This window comes from Hibiscus syriacus, unplaced genomic scaffold, assembly GCF_006381635.1.
Source record: "Hibiscus syriacus cultivar Baekdansim isolate YM2019G1 unplaced genomic scaffold, ASM638163v2 tig00110893_pilon, whole genome shotgun sequence".
NCBI classification, from domain to species: Eukaryota; Viridiplantae; Streptophyta; class Magnoliopsida; order Malvales; family Malvaceae; genus Hibiscus; species Hibiscus syriacus.
Window position 1 is genome coordinate 5850014 of NW_024062901.1, and position 7677 is coordinate 5857690.

The 7677-nt window shown below is 35.7% G+C and overlaps 1 pseudogene; it reads right to left on the bottom strand.

The window, feature by feature from the left end:
- The window catches only part of LOC120145636, a 25002-nt pseudogene extending 17721 nt beyond the window's left edge, over window positions 1-7281 (bottom strand).
- Window positions 7282-7677: the final 396 nt, after the last annotated feature.

Consider the following 7677-nt stretch of genomic DNA (forward strand, 5'->3'; position numbering starts at 1 on the left):
ATATCGTCCAAAGATGAATGGGGCAGTTGAAGCAGCAAATAAGAACATCAAGAGAATCATTACAAAGACTACTGAAACTTACAAAGATTGGCACGAGAAGTTACATTTTGCTCTATACGCATACCGAACTACTGTTTGAACATCTACTGGGGTAACACCGTTTTCTTTAGTCTACGGGATGGAAGCAGTCTTACCAATTGAAGTTGAGATTCCATCGCTCCGAATATTGAGAGAAATAAAATTGGATGAATCTGAATGGATCCAAGCTAGATTTGATCAATTGAACCTTATTGAGGAGAAAAGATTGAAAGCTATTTGCCATGGACAGATGTATCAAAAACGGATGATGAAGTCTCATGACAAAAAAGTACATCCAAGAGAATTCCAAGAGGGTGATCTAGTACTAAAAAAGATCTTGCCTATACATAAAGATTTCCGTGGGAAATGGATGCCTAATTGGGAAGGGCCATACGTTGTGAAAAAGGCCTTTTCCGGAGGAGCGTTGATCTTGGCAGAAATGGATGGAAAAATTCTGAAAAATCCAATAAACTCGGATTCTGTCAAGAAATATTATGCTTGAAGAAAAAAAAAGAAAAAAAAAGAAAAAAAAAAAAAAAAAAAAAAAAAAAAAAAAAAAAAAAAAGGAAAAAAAAAAGGAAAAAAGAAAAAGGGGGTCAAGGTGAAAACCCGCAAAGGGCATCTTGTAACCAAAGGGAGGATTTGAGTTGAAAACCTGAAAAAGGCGGCTTAAATGCAGGTTGATATTAGGCCTCTGGCAATTGAACCCTCTTAAGATTTTGACAGTTTGGGAGAAACTTCACATCTACAAGCATTTTGACAACGTTTGAGATCTTCCAGACAAAAGCTTACATCATTACTCTAAATTGTGTCAACTTGATTAATTTAGAAATACTTATTATTATAATTTGTTGAGACATTTGAATTTTTATTATTCTTATGCTTGCCAAAATTTTGAATACAATTCTATTTATTTCAAGTTCAATTTATTTGAGATTCAATTTATTTTTGGAAATTCAATTTATTCTTTTCTATTGAACTAACATAATTTTGAAATAAATTAAAGATTTCTGAATATCACTTTATGTTAATACTTTTAAATACATGGAATACAAAGTAAGCAAATCATCACCATCTTAAAGCCATGAACATCAAAATTGTTACACGGGATGTTACCGACAACAAGGTCGAATCCGCCAAATCTACTCATCAGTTGCTCCAACCAATCACCATTCAATTCTTGCACATTTGTTTTCAAAGATATACTAAGACAGTATAAGGCGACCTTTGTAGCTTTGATGCCAGCAAAAAGAAACAAGACATTGATATTACTGGGAAATATATCTCTATACAGATCCTTGTGTATGGTTTTTAAGGAAACCTAGAAGTATTTCCACCTCATCAGGTTCAAGTGGAGCAACTTTATTCCTTCCAACCCATACTAGATTCCATTTTCAGCACTCATTAAGAACATACTTCTGGACACTTGAAGGTGGCTCATTGTCATAAGCTTCAAGAACCTTATAGATCCTTTCTGTCAATTTGAGACGTCCTGTACATGTTTATAAACAGTTCAACTTTGTTCTTGGATCACATGAAAGCCATCATTTCTTTGTCAATGGAAAAGCATCAGCACATGGAGGAAGCAAAATAAGAGAAAATCTGTTCTTAATTGGCAGAATTATGAATATAGCCCTTTTCAGTGTAGTAGCATGGAAATACTTCGAATCTACAAATTCTGGCTCTACATCAAATAAGTATTGCGATATCCTAGTCCAAACATTAACTGAAAGATGAATTTGCCAATAGCATCTTCTGGAAGTGTTCTTTGAGTTATCTGATCTGATTGGACAGAATCAAGCATTGAGTTTAGAAGATGAATTTGCCAATAGCATCTTCTGGAAGTGTTCTTTGAGTTATCTGATCTGATTGGACAGAATCAAACATTGAGTTTAGAAGATGAATTTGCCAATAGCATCTTCTGGAAGTGTTCTTTGAGTTATCTGATCTGATTGGACAGAATCAAGCATTGAATTTGGAAGATGAATTTGCCAATAGCATCTTCTGGAAGTGTTCTTTGAGTTATCTGATCTGGTTGGATAGAACAATCATGAGTTTAAAGATGAATTGCCAATAGCATCTTCTGGAAGTGTTCTTTGAGTTATCTGGTTGGTATAAACCAAAAAACCAATCATTGAATTTGGAATGAATTGCTCATAGTAAAATAAGGATATAGCATCTTCTGGAAGTGTTCTTTGAGTTGATCTGATTCAGTAGGAACCCCAGAACCAATCATTGGAATTAAAAGATGAACTGCATGATTATCTTCATTAAGAAGCTTTTTCAAGCTTCCTCTGCTTCTTCCTTTTCAAAAATCATAGCCCAAGTTTCGCCTTGCTTGTAATTGGGATATTGCATAATGACTTCCTTTTTACCAGAAGAAGGCATCAGCCTTTGTCATTTGAGCAGCACATATAAAATTTGCCAATTCTGCAATTGATGAATCTGGACCACATTCTCAGGGCTATTGAAGTTTCAGCCCATGAGAATCCCATTTTTGTCAAGTATAACAGTTATTTCCTCATCAGAATCAGAATTCAAGATTTCTCGGTATTAGAAGAACTATCGATATCTGTGAAATTATTGAAAGGTCACTTCATAATCAGATGAATTGTTATCAGAATCAACATGTTGCCTGAATGCAAGCTTTTCAAGAGCCTATACTATGAGTTTTATTCTCAAGAGGTTTGTGACATTATATCTACATCATTGTCAAAGATAATTATTCTTTGATTTGAAAAGAAAGATCTATTGGGTTTTTACAATTGAAGAAATATTCAATTCACCAATCTGAAATCAAATAACTTAACATTCATGCATCATATTTAGGTGTTTACAAAATAGGTGCATTTTCATTCATTTTTCTGTTGAATTTTTAACAGGAATTTCAAAGATTTTAGCAAAGATTCAAATCTATCATTTGAAAGATTAGCTTTTCCAGAAAGTTCAAATGAGAATAACTCATCTGAAGAAGGAAGAAGAAGTTCATAATGAGAAGTTTGTTCAACCTTTTACCTGAATCCATCATTTGATGGATCAGTTTTTCCAGAGAAAGTCATAATAAGAAGAACTCATCTGAAGAAGGAAGAAGAAGTTCATAATGAGAAGAATTGTTCAACCTTTTACCTGAATCATCATTTGGGATCAGCTTTTCCAGAGAAAGTTCATAATGAGAAGAACTCATCTGAAGAAGGAAGAAGAAGTTCATAATGAGAAGAATTTGTTCAACCTTTTACCTGAATTCATCATGATGGATTATCTTTTCGGAGAGTTCATAATGAGAAGAAGAGAAGAATTTATTCAATATCTCCATTATGATCAAAGTAAAATCAAAATGGATAAAAAAATTTATTATCTTTTCATCTTTGCCCTATTCTTGTTAACACAGAATGAGCAAAGAGGGGCAGCTGAAGATATTAATTTTTTATCCATATTATTATTATAATATTATTATTATTATCTATTATTATTATACTATTATTATTATTATTATTATCATTATTATATTATTATTAAATATATAAAACATATATATATAAATAATAACTACAGACCAATTACAACTGGACCGGCCCAGTTACAAACAAACCAGAACCGGTCCAAATCAACCAGAAACCCTAAACATTTGGGTTTCCAGTTAGGGTTTCCTAACCTAATCTAAAACCAGCCGCCTCAGCTTGCTGCCGTTGGATCTGGCAAGATCCAACGGTCCAGATGGCTCCAGAGGGAAACCCTAGGGTTTGATACCTAGGGCCACGCGGCGCCGCCCCAGTTTCCACGCGGCTGCCGACCTTTCTCGCCGCCTCCGCCGCTGCCACGTCCCAAATGAAGACTCCAGAAGATCAACGCCAGCCGTCCATGCCATGGCTACGGGGTGTCACCACTGGTAGTCCGGTGACTCACCGAGACCCCATCTTCGGACTGGTCCGATGGCCACACCGGTGGTGGCTATAAAAGCCACACCCCACCTGAAAAAAAAAGGAGACGGAGACAGAGAAGGAAGGAGGAAAGACAGAGAACACAGAGACAGAGAAGAGAAAGAAAAAAAATATACATACTACCAACGATCTCAGCAGCAAAGCAACAAAAAAAAAAAAGGAAAAAGGAGAAAAGAACTTACCGAGGAAGCTCCGACCACCGGATCTCACCGGAACCTTGAAAACGAAGGTACTTTGTAGATTCGCTCCGATTGGGAGCTTTTTTAGGAGGAAATAACACTGGAACCGTCCTTAGGACGGTATCTATCTGTTAGTGTAAAAATATTTTTTCCGGCCCCCGGATGCGGTGGCCGGCGGTTGCATTCACGGCGGCACACGGTGGCCGACGGTGACCGGCTTCCCTCCGATGAGGGAAGCTAGAGAGAAGGCAGAGAATTTGTTCTCTCTCAGTTAGAGAGAGAACAGAAATGAAAAAATGAAGGCTGGCCCTTCGGGCCAGCCGTTTTAGACCATATAGGCCTTCCCGAACGACGTCGTTTCGGGAAGGACTATGCGCGTAATTATAGAATAGTTAAACCCCGTCCGCAGCCTCCCATCTTGTAAACTTTACATTTTAGTCACTAAATTTGAATAATTTTAATTTGATCTCGAAATTTTTTTATTCATTTTAGTCTTTTTTATTAAAATAATATATTTAGGATAAATAACATATTTAATCCCTTAATTTTAATAATATATTTTAATCCTTAGTTTATATTTTTAATTATTTATTTATATCTGAATTTTAGATAATTTATTTTAGTCACTAAATAAATAAAATAAAGAAATAGCATGTTTAATCCCTAAACTTTGATTAATATTGAATAAGTTTTTTATTTTACTATATTTAAGCATTTAATTATAAGTTTTCATTTATTTATTGCTTTAAAATATATTGTTTTAGTGGATTTTTATTGTTTTTTTATTTGTTTATATTTTTAAATATTTTTATGTATTCATAAAATATATATAATAAATCTGGAATAAATTTTTTAATGTTTATTTTTAATATCGAAGAAAAGGACAGTCTTAATACAACTGAATGTCATATTCTGATATTTTTTAAACAATATTATTTAAATTAATATTTATCAATATCAAAGAAAAGAGCTGTCTTAAGGCACCTAGATGTTCTTTTCTGATATTTTTAAATAAAAAATATTTTTTTATATAATTTTGAAAAAAGGATTATGATTAAATATTTTGAATTTTTATAATTTTAATAATAGAGACAATTTATAATTAAAAAGTACCAATTTTGGGCGTTGTAGGGGTGCTAATCCTTCCCTAAACGTAACCGACCACGAATCCCTTTTTATTATTAAAAATGAATTTTTGGTTATAAAACGCAGATCAGTTCATTTTTTTTAATTGATGTTTTTTTTAAAAACTCTTTTAAAAGAAAATTTTTTAGGTATTCGACCTACCTGATCCAAAAGGTCGATGGCGACTCACAAATTATTTTCAAAATTATTTATTCACATCAATTTCCCCGCCAAATTTAATATTTCGTGCCCGGACGAAAACCGGTTACGACACCATGCATAGCAGCAGGAGGATCTGCATCAATTGAACCACAATTTCCATGTCCTTGGATAAGCGGGAACCTCAATGAAAAATCCTGTGTCATCCGCACCATCGAATCATATACTGCACTATCTCCATGAGAATGGAACTTGCCGAGGACCTCTTCGACAACTCTAGCACATTTCTTGAATGGTTTTCTAGACGAAAACCTAATTCATGCATTGCGTAGAGGATTCTCCTATGCACCAGCTTCAAACCATCCCTAACATCGGGCAAAGCCCGCCCATGCAACACGGATAATGCATAAGCCATATACGAGTCCATAGCCTCCTTGTGAAACTCGAATGGAACCACCCGCCCATCACTGCCACCGGCGCATCCGTCTTTGACAAAAGTCGTCAAGCTTCCATTTCCAGCTCCACCGACGTCTTCCTGTCCCACACCGCATTTTGCTTTGACAGGACGGACCACGGTGCGACGAGAAGGGGCGGATAAGAGGTTGTGGCGAAGGAAATAAGAGAATCAGATAGTGGAGAGAGATATTGAAGGTGAGATTGAGAGAGATGAAGATAAGGATTTCATTCATGCCATTATTATAATTTAATCCCATCACACCCCAACAATTTGTCCACTTCTACCTAATTCATTATCCTCCATTTGTTTAATAAAATAATGGTCTAACAAAATAAATTATTTTCCAACCAACTTCATATTTAATCTAGAAGAAACATAACCCCTAAATTAGGGTGTTACAATATTAGAATCACTAACCATTTGCAATACTAATGCTAATAATGAAGCATGCATGATTAATCAGTAGGACTCTTCATTTCAACATTTCCAAGATCACATAGTAGGGGCGAGCAAAACTAGTTCCAAGTCGAAAAATCGATTTTTTCACTCCTTGTAATTCCATATACTTAACTTTATTTGGAAAAAACATCAAATAAATTTTGAGTTACAAAATAGAACCAAAGTAACTCAATTTTTTTTAGTAATGAGTAGATTAATTTTTAAATTTGAGTCAAATCTCTCAAATCTACCTAGTGTGAGTATTTCAAAATAATTTGATCCTATTTAAAAAAAATTTGATCAGACTAGATCAAATACTCACCCCTAGCAGTACTACTACTAATGCTAATACTAAAAATAAAGTATGCGTGATAAATTAGTAGGCAAAAAGATGTTAGGTATTACCTTGCCTTCCTTCCCTACTTTGGCCTTCTCTTCTACAACTATTGTCCCACAAGTGAGCTTCATACCTTCCAGTCCATCTATGCCTAATCCAAACAAAAAAGATGCAGCTTTTTACCATTAATTTCACACTTTTAGTTTCAAAAAGATGAGCATCTTTGTCATTTATTGACCTGGTTACACCCCGGTAGATAGCGGTACGTTGCCCGAAAGTATCGACAGCTCTTTTCGGTGCATGATCGGCTGCAGTAGTAGGCACCTGCTGTTGCTCCCGAGGAAAATTAGCAGCAATGGTTTTGAAGTCAGAATCATACATGTCATCCGGCAGCTGTGGTTGGGGTGAACCGCCGGGGAAATCCTTGAGCTTTGGGCCGACTTTGAATACAGATGAGTCTGTTGTTGCACCAGCGGCGGTAAAGCCTGGACCTTCACCGCCTGCATCTTGAAAGAGACGGTGGCTAGAAGAAGGGGAGGAGAGGAGGTGGTAGTGGCAAGAAGAATCCATGGTGATAACTTAGGTGGACAGAGAACAGCAACTAGCAGTTGCAGCAGAGGGGACTGTGCAATTAGAAAAGGAAAGGGAGAGAGATATCAAGTGATGAAACCATGAGAAAGACGAATCGAAACACTGATATAGCTAAATGGAAAAGAAGATGAATGTTGAGAAAGAGGGGGGGGGGGTGCACGAGCATCGAGGTGTGTGAGATTTATATAATAATATATGTACATATATAAAGGAAGAGAATGAATGAGGCAGATGGAACGGGATAGGGAAAGGGATAGACTTTGGCATTAAGGCTGCAACCTGCATTCCCAGATGTAACCATTTCATGGGATCGCTGTGCGGTCTCTCCTCACCCCCTATTCATTTTATGATATTAATATCCGTTTCAATATTTAA